Source organism: Armigeres subalbatus, unplaced genomic scaffold (assembly GCF_024139115.2).
Source record: "Armigeres subalbatus isolate Guangzhou_Male unplaced genomic scaffold, GZ_Asu_2 Contig1291, whole genome shotgun sequence".
NCBI classification, from domain to species: Eukaryota; Metazoa; Arthropoda; class Insecta; order Diptera; family Culicidae; genus Armigeres; species Armigeres subalbatus.
This window is the reverse complement of record NW_026942058.1, coordinates 289,189-305,233: the sequence shown is the minus strand read 5'-3', so window position 1 is coordinate 305,233 and position 16,045 is coordinate 289,189. Positions and strand designations below refer to the sequence as shown.

General features: G+C 37.6%; 1 long non-coding RNA gene across 1 annotated transcript; it reads right to left on the bottom strand.

The window, feature by feature from the left end:
- Window positions 1-5,916: 5,916 nt before the first annotated feature.
- LOC134202568 (uncharacterized) lies at window positions 5,917-6,407 on the bottom strand. Its single transcript, XR_009977266.1, has 3 exons — window positions 6,292-6,407; window positions 6,076-6,226; window positions 5,917-6,014 (listed from the first exon to the last, which is right to left on the bottom strand). It is a non-coding gene; the product is annotated as an uncharacterized LOC134202568 (long non-coding RNA).
- Between the last annotated feature and the right edge of the window lie 9,638 nt (window positions 6,408-16,045).

Below are 16,045 nucleotides of genomic sequence, written 5' to 3'. Positions count from 1 at the left end.
CTAAATAAATGAAATGAAATGAATGAGGGAATGTAAAACAAGAACATTGCAGATGACAACAACATTGTCCTCTTTTGTAAATGTTGGGACAACTCGCAACAAGCGTTTGTACCAAGTTGCAACAGAATAGGACAATGATTGCATGCCGCGCATTTATAGAGAAAGTTGGTTTTCGATGATATATTTAGTTAAATAAATATCAGTTAGGGCTGCAAAATGATATATTTAGTTAAATAAATATCAGTTAGGGCTGCAAAATGGTGGGTTGACATCAAGGAAGGAGCGCCCAACAGAGCTCTGGTCCCCACAAGTTCCTATCCCATCTCCGATGACAAAAGACCGCTAGCTAAGGGCTTTGTACTTATACCTGGTAGTGCAGCCTGGGCACTGTTGTCCTTCTGACATCAGCTTGAGTGAGAAGGTACGCCTCGAGCGTCTGTTCACCAGGAGGTGCGGCTCAAACAGCGTATGCCTGGTACCCAGCGGTTGAGTAATGATATGCTGTATCGCTGACGCCTAAGGTAAATAACAGTCCCACCAGCGCGATATAGGTAACGCGACCCCGGTAAGGTAGCTTACTGAAGTCTCTCAAATACCACGATAAATTGAGATAGAAGAAACAGAGAACGTTAGTTTTGGCAACCGACCCGGCAACAAAATAAGGACTATGATTGGAAACTCGGTACCTGGAGTGTCAGGACCCTAAATGAACCTGGACGAGTGAGCCTTCTGGCTCGTAAACTGCAGAAGGTTGGTGTGAACGTGGCCGCTATTCAAGAAGTCCGAGGGCCTAGATCCGGTGAACGTGAACTCCGAGCCGTGGACCCCACGATCAACACTGCATTCAAGTATAACATCTATCACAGCCGCGGCAGAAAAGCAGAGCTTGGATGTCGGTGTTGGGTACTTGATCGAATAGAGATCGGTTCAACGAAGCAAGCCAAAAAACGAACCCACCGCAGGAAGAAGAAAGAATATAAAGAACAAGAGATTAGCGATGCGCAGGAAAAATTGGAGCAGAATGATATGCGGAGGTTTTATGAGTCTGTCAATAGTGTGCGGAGAAAGATAGAGTGGAGGTGACGGTGCATCGGTGAACAGAATAAATATTAGCGATGGATAAGCTGTGGAGTCGTTTACACTAGATGAGGTTATAAAAGCTATTAAAGAACTGAAACACAATAAGGCTGCAGGGAAGGGTAGGAAAAGGAAATTCCATTCGGCGTAGGTTCATCGGAAATCTGTAGCCCATCAAGTAAGTATCAAGTATCATTGTTTATTATTGTCAATTGAATTTTTGCCTTTCTCGTACAACAAAGTTGTACCGGAAGGCTATAATTTCACTCCAAAAGTGTGTATGCGTGTAGCACCTAAAATTTGTTTTTGTTAAACGCGTTTCATATAGAAGGGCTTGACAAATTCGAGTGCAACTGGTTTCGTTCGAGGGTGCAAATTTCCTAGTTGGACACTATTGTTTTTGTTTTTTTAATAAATCAATCAGTTTGGATTATATTTTTATTTTTTAATCAACAAAAACACAAATGCACATTGAATCATTAATCATTTTAGCCGTGGCGCAACCCACGGTAACCCACGGTAAGTAATTTTTAAGCAACGTACTAGAATTGCACCAAATCTTTTTACCGCCGAAATGTAGGCAATAAGCACTGCATTTACAACATTAAGGTTCCCCCAAACACACGCGACGCGACAGTCGCGACGCGATTCTATCGCTTGGCGACAGCGATTCTGTCGCCGTTGGTATGGAAGCGTAAATAGAACATTGCCTGCAGCGACCCAACGATAGAATCGCGGCGACTAGTTGTCGCCGTCGCGGCGATGAAATCGCTTAGGTCTGGGGGAGCCTTTAATTCGAATTCAACATATTGAATCGAGAAAGGCATCATCACCACCGGTGGATAAATTTGGGTTTTTTAAATTTATTTCATTATTTTTTTTAGCTTTATCAAACAATGTAACCAAACAAATCTAATGCTTTTTCAGGTTCATTCTATTCCCCACAGGAATGTTAATGTAACAACCGTTGTTGTAGAGATCGACGTATTTAAAGTAGTAAGGTGTATTTTTAATAAGTACTTTGATCAATATTCACCCAGGAACACAAAGTCGCATCGAAAAAAGAGATCTTCCTATGGAGTTGATGATGTGAACGGCGTAACAACTGCAAATATGGTGAGTCTCCCGAGCAAAGATGAAAAACTAATTGATAACACTTGTCATAAGACGAGTTTTTACAATCCCGTTGAATTCCACCACTTAATTGTATCTTGACAGGTACGTATTTCGACCTCAACAGTAAGGCCGTCTTCAGTGTCTCGTACTTGACTCGACTCAAGTCGACATTCCATAAGACATTCCAATAAAAAGCTCAAAATAATTTTCTTATCTAATTGATAACAGATTCTATTATCCGGTTATCGGACATTTTGATAACTGAACTTGTTATCATTTTGGCTGAATTAACAGCCAACATAACAAAAAAGATACCAGAATTTTGTGCGTGAAATATTTAAATGAAAACAAATTAAGTTATCACTGATACCAAGTTGATAACACATTTTGTTATACATTCTATTTACTCAAAATAACTTATTTAGTTATCATTTAGTTATCAGCCATCACTGTTTTATCGACCAAAATAGTTAAATCTTCTTTGCCGACTTCCTTATGCATTGGAAAAAATATTGACATTCATTTAGATTCGAACTCGAATCGAGTGATTATACGGCGTCGTCTCTTGGCACTCATCTAATTACGCTTTCTCGAGGAGCAGAAAAAAAAGCACTACGCTTTCTGCAATCTTGTATTTACTGAAGACTATTCATAATCAAATCATGATGCCATGACCATTATATGTAAATAAATTTCGGCTGGACAGAGTGCAAAACAGAATAACTTGTTAATAACAAACTTTATTATCCAGTAATATTGATAACTAGAATTGAATTACCAGTCAACATAACAAAAATGTTAACCGAATTTAATTCAAAATAACAAACCGGCGATCAAATAGCACAAATACAGTTCATCGTTCTTTTATTGAATACTTTCAGTTGTTAACAAATAAATAAATATATAAATACAAGGCAATCGTTCCAGACCTTGCTCAGGTTAGTTTTTCTCACTAAATAAATCATTAGGTTGCTAGCAACAACTTTGGAATTTCGCAGTGCAACGTTCCATGTTTTCATATGCATATATAAACAAACACTGCTGATCCCTGGAAGAATTAATCCATGAAAAAAGTTTGCAATTTGGAGAATATCCTTTTGCTAGGTGATTATACAATCAAGCCATGTGGTGAATTCCAAATTCACCACACGGTTTTCTACTCCTATTATCATAGGTTCAAACCTAGCGTAATAAATTTCGTACAATGCTGAAATTAAAGTCGATTGTTTAGCATGAGTAAGCAAAAGATCTACGGTTGTTTCATCCCCATGGGCGTTGTAGTTCTCTCAATTCGTGCTCTTGAAAAATAACTAGAAAAAGCACGTGGTTTCCAAGATGGCCGATTTGTGGCTTTGTTGTATAACCACCTTAAATCGAGACAACAGAAACCTCAACTCCTTCTTACTTATGTACTGTCGAACCTCCAGGAGTCTGTGAGGTGCATACCAGTCTTATTGCCTCAGTTTCCTCATACGTGTTGATTTACAACAAGGTCAGCTTTATTCTGTTGGTATCACTGACTGTCGCAATTCAATCGCGAGCAAGCCGAGGATAACCACGTCGCCGGCCGGCATCGCTCGAGTCAGCATCAGCAGCGAGAAGGTGCAAGCGACGCGTCATATCGAGCAGTCATATCAATTCGGAGCATATTTACATTGGCGATCCTGCCAGTTTATTTTTTGAAGTAAGTCGAGGTAGAAAATGCAGAAATGGAAATATTTGACTAAAGTTTGATGAGTTTTGATTGTTGGTACTAAAATTTGTGGAGTGTTTTGGATTAAGCAATTCGATGTGAGTCAAAAGCGGAATGGGTAAGATGCTTGAGGAATAGTAAAAGAGTGACACAAGAATGTTTTTTTTTGTTCGGTAATGAAAACCGAACTCAAAAAACATCTTTTTAATGGTAATGAAAACCATTCGAGAGGTAATGGAAACCTCTTCATCGGTAACGAAAACCGATGAAAAAAAAATCATTTTGAATGGTAATGAAAACCATTCGGGAGGTAAGGAAAACCTCTTCATCGGTAATGAAAACCGATGGAAAAAACATTTCGAATGGTAATGAAAACCATTTGGGAGGTAATGAAAACCTCTTCATCGGTAACGAAAACCGATGAAAAAAAATCATTTTGAATGGTAATGAAAACCATTCGGGAGGTAATGAAAACCTCTTCATCGGTAACGAAAACCGATGAAAAAAAATCATTTTGAATGGTAATGAAAACCATTCGGGAGGTAAGGAAAACCTCTTGACCTGTAATGAAAACCTTTCAGGAGGTAATGAAAACCTCTTAATCGGTATTGAAAACCGATAGAGCTTGAGCTTGATTGACTGCTCGTAGTTGTTACTTCATTATGACCAGATCAGCTGTTCTTGCACAGGGAACCAACAGATGTTTGCTTGGGACTAGCACACATCTTCAATGTACAAGTACTGGTGATCTCATTTGCTAGATCATACTGGCGCCTGCCACGTCAGAATGCAAGTCAATGTAGGGAAGGGGGAGGAAATGATGATGCAATCACTCGCCCACTGCAAGCCGGATATACCTCTGCACTTTCCACGAGTTCATACGGAATTTATTGGAATTTTTGGGTTAGGTTCGAGAGGCAGAGGTCCGTCTTGGTTAATGAGCTGCCAATGTAAAAGATAGGGAAAAGCAACTGATGGAATTTCTAATTGGTAGTAGGAAACGAGCTTTATAGTTCATTTCCAATTCTAACAGATTACGGCTAGAATACTCAAAGTTGAAGGTATAGGAATAGAAATGGAAACGGTATGGAAGTCCATTACCAGTTCTAGCGATTGCTAGAACATGAGATATAGAGAAAGATACAAAGTAGGAGAATGGAACGGACCTGGGATTGAACCCACGACCTCCTGCGTATGAGGCAGAAGCAGTAGCCATATGACTACCAAGCCCGTTTTAATCGGTATTGAAAACCGATAGAGAAAAAAAAAATATTTCGACTGATAAACTAATCGGGAGTTGAGGAAAACCCTCGGAAAGACCGGCAATGAAAACCGATTGAAAAATGAAACATTTAGAACTGTAGTGATACACGGGGAAAACCATATATGCAAAAAAAATATGACAATGAATACTAATCTGGTGACGAAGAAGACTGATCGGTAATGAAAACCGAGGGAAAAAAACATTTTAAATGGGAATAAAAAGCATTTGGGAAAGATAGGAAACCTTTTGATCGGTGATACAAACCATCCGGATGGCACTCTGCTATGCTTCTGGTTCCAGCATAAAATACACGATGTTATTTTGCTGTAGGCGTAAATTTCTGATATTATTGTTGGCGTTGCACCAAATTAGAACTCGGAAGTCGGGACTTCCAAACCGAACTTTCTTCCGAAGTTGCACGCAGAAAAAACTATTTTATAAACAACAATTTTTCACATAAATTCAAAAAGAAATTCGCTTTGTTTTGGCGGTAATAAGAATTATTGTTGTTTCAACAATCCAATATTGTTGTATTTATAGAAGCTTAGAAAGCTTGACTATAGAAAAGCTTTTTTGACAGCTTCGATCGATTACAATAATATTGTTGATTCAACAAGAGATCTATGTTTAATTCAAACATCATTCTTTTCAATTCAAATGGCTTTTTCTTTTTGAAATAAAGTGAGTGAATGAGAATAAATGTTTTCATTTTTATTGTTTTTATGATTGATACATTTATTTTTACCTAATATTTAAAGAAAATTTAAAAAAATACAGCTCACAATATATTATTTTTAAATTCAATAACTTTTAAACTTCTTCTTACAGCCTGTGTTTCGTAGTAGAGGGGAGCCAATTGCCGATCTGAAACCAAGGTTTTTTTGTTTATTAAAAATTCGGAATGAAATTAAAGTGATTCGCTTACCTGTTTTTTAATGTACCAATCAGGTTATGTTGAAAACAGTATCTATGCGTCCAATTAGACGCTTCTCCGGGTTTCCAGCAACATTTGGTCAGTTTGATTCAACTGAAATTACAAGCTACCTCTTTCCTCAGAGTATTATGGCTTGTAGGTCCTACAATAATCAAAAGAAGTAGATTGAATATCTATAAATAATATTAAACCATATAGAATAAATACCTTTATGAATAACAAATATTGTATAAGTAATCACCGGAGCACTCTTTTTGTGCAATTTTTAAAACTGTGAAAACTATACGATTTCAAAAATAGTTCTATGATTGTTGACATTAAAATTAAGCCGATCGTTTCAAAATGTCCAAATATTTTTAGGAAACAAATATCCGTAAAATGTGTGACTTCAAAGTGAGATCAATTTCAAGGTGATTTTTTTAGAACATTAGTCCTATCTCGAATTTGTTGTTTTGGCTCATGATTTGATAGTAGGTAATAATAGGACTTGCTTCATGAGGGAAATGTTCTAGTTAGGAAATAGAGTTATTTTAGTTGACTAAAACGTCACTTTATCTAGCTTTTCGCGCACGATAATGTTGTCATGCGTTGTACTAAAACCATTTGTACTTTCAAACGCATTGACATTTTAATTTTTCTTACCTTCATTCCGAAACATAAGGAAAATGGAATGTTAACCCCAAGCCAGTCTAATTAGTATTCGTTTGGTGTCTAAACGGCATATCATTTATCGAGCGGCATTTGTTTAGGAAACGTAAGCTTTTGTCAAAATGCTATTGTGATTTCAACGGAAGCATTTAAATTTTAATCACAAATCCTTCTGAGGTTATTTTCAAATGTTTAGATTAAAACCATTCGAGCTTTTTTGAAAAGCTCATTTCAAATCAATATTGTTGAAATAATAATAGTTTGTTATTGAAATTATCTCAGCAAATCTGTTTGAAACAATAAATATCGACGTATTTTCTATAAGATTTGACGATATGAAATCAACAATCAGATTTTTTGGTTCAATGTTGACCAATTTCTGTCCGTGTATATCTGTCAAACTAATTGATTAGTTATCTAGCGCATCTTTAGAAGAATCCAGTATTGCAAATTTTGCGCCGTGTTCGACTCCCATGCAAAAAAATATTGTCCCACCAAAATATGTTCCCACCAGTTTCTCCATATATGGATGACGTCTGTACTGCAAGAAAGAGCTGTTTGGGGTGTGAGATAAGGTGCAAGAATGGTGTTTTGGATTGTGCTTTTGCTAATTTCTATACAATTGGACGTGTGAGCATTTGTTTTGGTACTTCGACAAACTTGCACGGTAGTCTATTCTTCGGTGAGAAAAGCAATATCTGGAGAAAAATCCAACTTCGGTATAAAACTTGTTCCGGATACACAGTGTGGTATTGAAAGATGGTTTGAGGATCGAGAAACAAACATATTTTTTGCCATGATATACGTACACAGCAAATAGTTTTGGAAATTCAACGACATGTAAAATTGCAGCTTACCCTTTCAAACGAATGAACATTCAATATTCTGTTAATTTTGATTGAATTTTACAAGCAAGGACAGTTTAAATTTATTTCGATTCAAGAGAACAGTGAGATCGATTGAATGTTACGTTTATTTGCATGTTCCAAATATGTGCATGAAAATACATTTAAAATCACAACACATTTTTATCTGTGTAGTACATAACGATTAAAGTAATAAATTCAATCAAAGCGCTATATGTACAATAATTACTCCATCCTAGAAAATTAGACCCGGATGTTTTGTTCACAAACTTTATATTGTCAGGGCAATGAGTGCTTTCTTGTTCTCCGTCAAATTATTACTATGGTAGTGTAGCACCAAGCAAAAATAATCTCTTTAAAAAACATTTAAAAATATGGTTATGGAAACCCGAGGGACTGAAAAGGTGGTTAATTTGTCTATCCACCATTCATTTAAAATATCGAAGGTATCGCTAATTCCTAGTTTCCGACATAAGCTGTACAAACACAAAAAGGCTCGATAAAACTTAGCTAATCGCAAGTTTTTGCCTAGAAAAGTTAAACGCCGATAATTAGCACTTACCAAATTCGAGCCAATCGCCCAAAGTAAGCAGCTGAATTAGGATATACCACCCAGAAAGCGAATACCAAAAACAGAAGTACCAACTAAAAAAGATGTTGAGTAGAATGACATTGTACCGCGTTTCAGCTTCAGTTGAAGTTCGCTCGTTGATCTCTTGTTAGTCAGGTGTTCTCTGGTTAAGCCGCATCCAACAAGCACATTGAGATGAAATAAGCGCTATACCAGCTTTTGAAGTTTATTGGTTAGACCGAATACAAAGTACTTTCGGACAAAAGTTTGTTTCACAATCCAAACGTCAAGAGATTTTATTTTCTCATCGGACAACAAGAAAGCTTGTTTTTACACGATTAATATTTTTTTTCTATTTTCCACTCATTCTAAATGTTAAACGCATATTAATTATCATGTGATTCTTCTTTGATTTCTTCAGGATTTTTTGAAACATGTTGCGAAACATGTTTGGTGGTAAATTGAAGTCACACCAACAAAAATACGAGCAAAAAAAATGTGTGAAACAGAATCCTGTGTAATTAAATGGCTGATAGTAGAAATACTAAATAAGGAAGTAGGTGGAGACGCCATCTAGTTTCCAATCGAAACGTTGCAAACGCGGTTGCAATATGACTTGTTGACATTTTTAAATATCGCATTCATTGATTGAAAGATAAATAATGGGTTGCCCTTAGAAACGCGAAAAGGTCCTAAATAAGCATTTATTCATCGTAATATTTAATTAATCAATGATTTTTTTTTTTTATTTGAACACTGTCTTCAATTTACGAGTTGCACAGACTGATTGTAGTTGCCTAGTTGATGAAACGTTTCTGTATTCTCTCGGTGCGGTCGACGTGAACGGAATGATACGGAGCCCAGATTACCCGAGTATGCAACGAATTAGTGCACAATACAGTGATTTGAGAGCATGGACATCATCGAACTGTGCTGTGTTACGTCGTAAGAAACCCAGCATAGCGTTCGCCTTAGCGATGGTAACTGAGATATGTTCAGTGAAACGAAGTTTGCTGTCGAGAACGATTTCAAGGTCTTTGATCGATGTAGCTCTCTGAAGCGCTGTGTGACTCAGACAATACATGATCTTATGCCAGTTTGAAACAAATTCAATATTAACGCATTTGCCCAAAAGTATACGCGGCGCTCCCCACAGGAAATGACGCATCGCGTTTTTGCTGCCCGTATACCCGGTTCTTATGGGGAAATAACATTGCGGCGTTTCCTGAGGTGCGGTTGTTCCTTTAGAATGTGATACGCGGCGTGGAATCTTGTGCAAATGCGCTTTTGGCAATATTACAACAGCCGCGCGGTGTATCGTATTGACAGCACCCTACAATATCAGTTTGCAAAGCACAGCAGTCTACAAGTGATTTTAGGGCACGGTAAATTTTCAGATCGTCAGCTAAAAAAAAAAGGATAGGTCAGGGGATAAAAGTAGGAAGAGATGAGTAAATATCGCGGGATTTTTTTTTACATTTGATATTAGTGCTGTCCATACATTGAACTGCGGATATTTTTTTTATAGAGGAGAAGGAGGATGTGAGGTGCATACCAGTCTTATTGCCTCAGTTTCCTCATACGTGTTGATTTACAACAAGGTCAGCTTTATTCTGTTGGTATCACTGACTGTCGCAATTCGATCGCGAGCAAGCCGAGGATAACCACGTCGCCGGCCGGCATCGCCCGAGTCAGCATCAGCAGTCAGCAGGGGCAAGCGACGCGTCCCGAGCAGTCATATCAATTCGGAGCATATTTACAGGAGTCGATGTTCGATGGCTCGATATCGAATCATGGAAGCAAATTTTTCCATACTAAAAATTGTTTTATGGGTTACTGTGATGAAATGATTTTCTTTTCCATATATCGATATTTCCATGAGTCGACCATCCCTTAACTATCGACTAATGGAGGTTTGATTGTAAATAACGATCTTGGGTTTGTATTTTGCATTTAAACCTAGGTTTAAACTGTTAATATTGAGAATTTTGCAGCGCCGCATTCTAGATCGACTTCATAGCGACATGATTGATTTCTCCAAATAACACCAAATCGATGCAATTTCTTGATTATCCGGCATTCCCAGTAAAATTTTCCGGTTCTTCATATATATGAACACTGCGGATCCCAAGACGAAATATATTGCCGTCCGTGAATTATATTGCCTAAAAGCAAATGCAAACTCATTTTGATATATGGTCGTGGTTCAGCCAAATCGCACCAAGCGCCAACGAAAAATTACCCATTTTTTTGCTCAAACTTTCGTTTAGCAGATTTAATTGATCGCAAATCATATCGGATATCCCTCAAAGCCATAACTGAGGATATCCTACTGCAAATGTACGCTTATATTTATATGAAACTATATTTCCGTTATCCTTGTATGAACAGAATATTAAAAGTCAGTCCGCTTTGGTGCGGTTTGGCTGAACCCCGACCATATAGACGTTGTCATGCAAAGTAGGCGATTAGTCAAGAGTGTTCAAAATTCCTGAATGAGCACATTCTCTTGGTCCTAGTCTTGGATCATATGTTCCGGGAGTTGCAAGGCCATGCTAAGCACTAATTTGTAGTTGAATTGGTTCTCAGATACATACATATTTCATTATAAATAGTTAAGTTAATAAGCATAGTATAAAACAAATAAGAAAACTTGAACTCTTGCGTAAATAGATTTGTTGACAGAGAAATAAATAAAATCAATAGATATCGTTGGTAACGTAATATAATCGTCTGCTTGATCGAAAATTTCAGTTCAGTGTTTGGAAACAGTTAATGTTAAATTTTTAAAACATCCACCATTTAGGTGATAATGGAAAGCTGGATTAATATTAATCCTATTGTGTATGGTAAACCTGTTTAAAGAAAGAATCGCAGTTTTTTACGGTAAAGTTTTACTTTGTGTTGAACATATTGACATATTGGGATGACAATTCACCATAAAATATATCCCTAGGGAAGATGTTTCCATAAGTTAGTTTGTTTACAAGAATAGAATGCTTAGCACGATACGTGAACGACGCGAAATTTTGAAGAAATTTAAAATGTTGTGTTGATTATAAAATTTGTTATTACAGTCGAACCTCCATTTGTCGATGTTCCATGAGTCGATAATTTCTATTACTCGAAGATTTTTTCAGTCCGTTCTGTTTCTCGTATACTCGTACCCCCAGTAGTCGATATTTCCATTACTCGATGCCTCCTTCGCTCGATGGTCCCTCCAGGTAACTATGATGTTGTTTGGTTTCTATGACTCGATGTTCATGTTTTTGAATTGTCAGAAGTGTGAATCGTGTTCCGTTGAAAGCGACTGAAAACTCGTCGAGACGAATGGAAAACCAAGTTGAAAAAATGGAGAAGCGTAAGCTCAATGTGCTGACCGTTGCTAAAAGAGTGGATATTATTGAAGAATATGAGTCAAGTGGCGCCAAAGTATCGGAAATTGCAAAGAGGTTCCAGGTTCCTCAAAGTACTGTTTCGACGATCCTGAAAAATCGTGAAAAATGGCGAAAAAGGAAGCTTGAAAATGGGAACTTGCGGGGGAAAAGGGCTTAGGCCCCCATGAACGAGAATCTAGAGCGAGCTCTGTTAATTTTTGGGAGTCAAGCTAGACAGAACGATATTCCGCTGTCAGGGATGCTTATACGCGAGAAAGCATGCTAATTGACAGAAAGGCTTAGTGTTACCGTTTTCAAGGCTAGCAGTGATTGGTTATTCACATTTTTGAAGAGGCACCAGATTTCGTTTAAAAAAAATGCGGTGAAAGCGCGACCGTCATCTCGATTATGGCTGAGAACTACAAGACAAATATCCTACCGGGCTTGATTAAAGAATACGAGCCCATGGATATTTACAATGCCGATGAAACTGGATTTTTTTTTATAAATGCTTGCCGGATAAGACATACGCATTTAAGTCCGAATCATGCCATGGAGGAAAGTACTCGAAGCAAAGACTTACAGTTCTTTGCGCAACAAACATGGATGGAACTGATAAACTACCTTTACTGGTCATCGGCAAAAGTAGAAATCCGCGATGCTTCAAGAATGTCAAATCTATTCCAGTGGTCTACAGAGCAAACTCCAAAGCTTGGATGACTTCCATGCTTTTCGAAGAATGGATCCTGGAATTCGATAAAAGGATGATCGAAGAGAAGCGGAAGGTCTTAATGTTTGTGGACAACTGCTCGGCACATCCCAAATCCGTTCAAACGAAACTGAAAGCAGTGAAGCTCGTATTCTTTTCCACTAAACCCAACTTCTTTGTTGCAACCATTGGATATGGGAATCATCAAGACACTGAAACATTCCTACAGGCATGAGCTGTTCAAAGGAAGAATCCACACCATGGAAACTAATCAGGTAAGCAATTGAAATATGGAGTCGACATTGAAAAACTAATTTTAAATTTAAAAAGGACTCTGCGGACATCACAGTACTGGATGCAATCAAATTATTGTCCAGAGTATGGGCAGTGAACGTAAAGTCAGAAACAATCCAGAATTGTTTCCGGAAGGCTGGTTTTATTTTGGAGAAAGATGACGACATTCCCTTAGTCGAACTTGCACGAAGACAATCTATCTGGCATGATCAGATTATGGCGCTTTCAGAAGATGAGCTGTTTTCGGTGGATCCAGTCATATCGTTCTCCAAATATTGTGATGTCGATAGGAACGTCATATGTAGCGAGCTGTTGTCTGATTCGGACATAATTGAATATTTATTTATTTATTTACAGTCTTCGACTATGTTGTTCATCGTACAGACTAAAAAACTTAAGAACTAATACGCGACTTGAACATTCGTTTACTTAAATTAAAATCATACAAATGACTGATAACATTAAAACATTCACAACAACCCGCTTGGAAAGATCTTCTAGAAATCTACCGTGATATCTCTGAGACCTCTGACCTGTCAGACCTCAAATCCGCCTCAAATGCAACAACCGTTTAAACCGTTGTCTACCTCAAATTTTAGACGAGTAGACCGTTTGAACCGGAAAGGATTTGATACTTATGGTCTCTTAGAAAACTCATAGATACCACAATTCTACTAGATTTTACTTAGACATGGTGGAGATAAGGGTACCTAATGTAATTCTTCTTCTTATTAACTTTGTTTACATTCTGTGACTTCTGGTGGATTTTATTGCGCATAAAAATATGAAAAAATGTTTTATTTCTAATATAGTACATGAAAACATTATGGCTCTATATGCAAATATGTAAATAAATAATATAATTTAAATCTTAACCATATCCGTTGGCTAGGTAGAAGTTTCTCCGCTATAAATTCGATTGTCGGGCACTTGACTTAAACTGGCGGTGGAAGTAATCATCGCATGGAATGGGAATTCCGTTGGGCTGCTTTAGATCAGATGGACGTTTGCAGAACTCTTCGATATCATTACGGCTGATAGGAAGTCTTTGTTTTTTGAGTATGCTCCTGCTATACTACACATTCTTATACTGGCGGCGTCGATGAATAAGAGACGCGTTTCGATCCATTTGTATGAGCGACCATACCTAGAAGGAAATAAAAAAAGACAAATATAACTGTCAATTTTCTCGTAAGATATTCTTAAATCTTACTTAAATCTTTCTATTAATCGTTGAATTGATAGAAAAACTTGAAAATAACTTACCCGAAGAGGTAAGTTGTTCCTAAGTCGGAAAATTCAGCTACCGGTCCCTTGTTTCTCTTTCAATAATTACTGCATATCCGATCCGTGACATTCACTAGAAATCTCCATTATTCCATCGGAATTACAGCTGGATATTCGTCCGAATCCCGTTTCTGCACGCAAACTGCAATTGCGAACGGAAAAGATGGCGTCGAGATCCAATGCAAAAGCACAAGTGAAAAATTCTCCCGGATCAAACGAAATCCGAATCACCAGAACCATCTTCGAACTGCAGAACTGAGGACACTCTACTCGACTTGGTGAAAAAATATGGCGACGAAAAAAGCGCGAGGTTTTGACAGTTGAACCGCTTGATTGTTTGGCAGTATTAGTGTACCGGGAGCACACACACATGCATGATCATGATTGGTTCAAAGGCAAGATAAAATTGAAGCTTGGCTAAAGTGGTTTGCGTCCTATTCAGGTAGATTCCTGTTCGCTTTTAGACATTCTTCCGTGCGGGAAACGTCAAACGGATTTTTTTGCCCATACAATGTACGGTGTGCAGGGCGTCGGAAAAATTCTGCTCTCCTTACTGTTCTTTCGGGGGCATTAAAACGGAGTTTCGCCAAGAGATAAGGACAGTCGATGTTGTTCTGCAGAAGGTCGAATACAAAGAGCCTCTGAAGAAGCATTCTCCTACTCCTCAATGTAGGAAGACTGAGGCAGTAAATATCGCTGAAATCTCGGGTGTTGCGCTTCATAAGTCCCAATATGGCAAAAGCTTTAGCTGTTGTGGTTGAGATGTGCTCACTAAAACGAAGTTTACTGTCTAGTGAAACACCTAGATCTTTGACGAGCGAGACTCGATTCAAAGTTAAGTCATGCATAGTGTATTCGAAAATTATTGGAGAGCGCAGACGTGTGAACGTGATAATGTTACATTTGTTTACATTCGCCGTCATTCCATTTCTGTCACACCAGTTCGAAAGCTTATCAACATCGGCTTGCAACGCGCAACAATCCACCAGCGACGTTACGGCTCGAAACATTTTCAAGTCGTCGGCATACATTAATTTTGAAGATTTTAATTCGCTGCATAAATCGTTCACAAAAAGTACAAAAAGTAGGGGCCCAAGGTGGCTTCCTTGCGGCACTCCGGACGTAATACGGAAAGGAACCGATCTGACTGTCCCTAGTTTCACAGATGCATAACGGTTGTCGAGGTATGAAGCGATCCAAGTGGCTAACCAGTCAGGGAAGCCGATTCTTCTGAGTTTCTCCACCGCAAGTTGATGAGGAACTCGATCGAAAATATGGCACTGGTGAAGAGAATAATGAGAAAAACGAATCTCTAAATATTTTTACGAATGAATGTCACAATATGGAAACCACCGAAGCACCAACTGAAGTCACTGCGGACACCGTGGCGGTAAATTTAAGAACGTTGGATGCAATTCTACATTGTACGGAAAATGTTCCAGTCCAGATATTCGAACATTTTTTTAATATTGAAAAATTCCTTTCCGGAAGGTTCATTACTCGTCAAAGTATTTAATTCTTTGTTTTCTCCTAAGTTATTTATTACTTTGTATGGCAAATATAACTATAAATGCTTAGAGTAGTAATACTTGAATTTTTTATTTTATTTGTGTTTTATTCAGAGCCCATAATATTGTAATAATATACTGAAGTCATTTTCAGTCTGCACATATTCACTGAATGCATTTTATTTTATTTAGAACATGATTTAACTGCTTGATGCACGAGCAAAACATATTGGTTAAAGTGCACAACACTTCCAAGACAGGCTTAATCCTTATTAAAGTACTAGGCCGCGAAAAATTAAACCTTCTTGCAATCCTGAACAGATATATTACATACGTAATAAAATGACATGCATTATGAAAAAGCTGATTTTTAAGATATACAATCTAAAAATTTGATTTCAAAGAAAATAATAATTGAACATAAATATTTTGATTGAAGAATTGATATTTGATGAAATATAATGTTTTTCTTCTATTTTGTTCCTTGAGTCGATATTTCCATGAGTCGACTGTATTCAGTTATCAGTTAATCACATGATTGATAACTAAATATTAAAATGGTAATAAGGATAATTAAGCGTGTTATCAGTTTAATATCATTTCAGTTATTTGCCTTTGCTCGGGCTGTTCCATGATAACAATGCAAGGGGCAACTAACTCTAAACTTTCGACAGTATCCAGAAATACTAACAAATATTGGC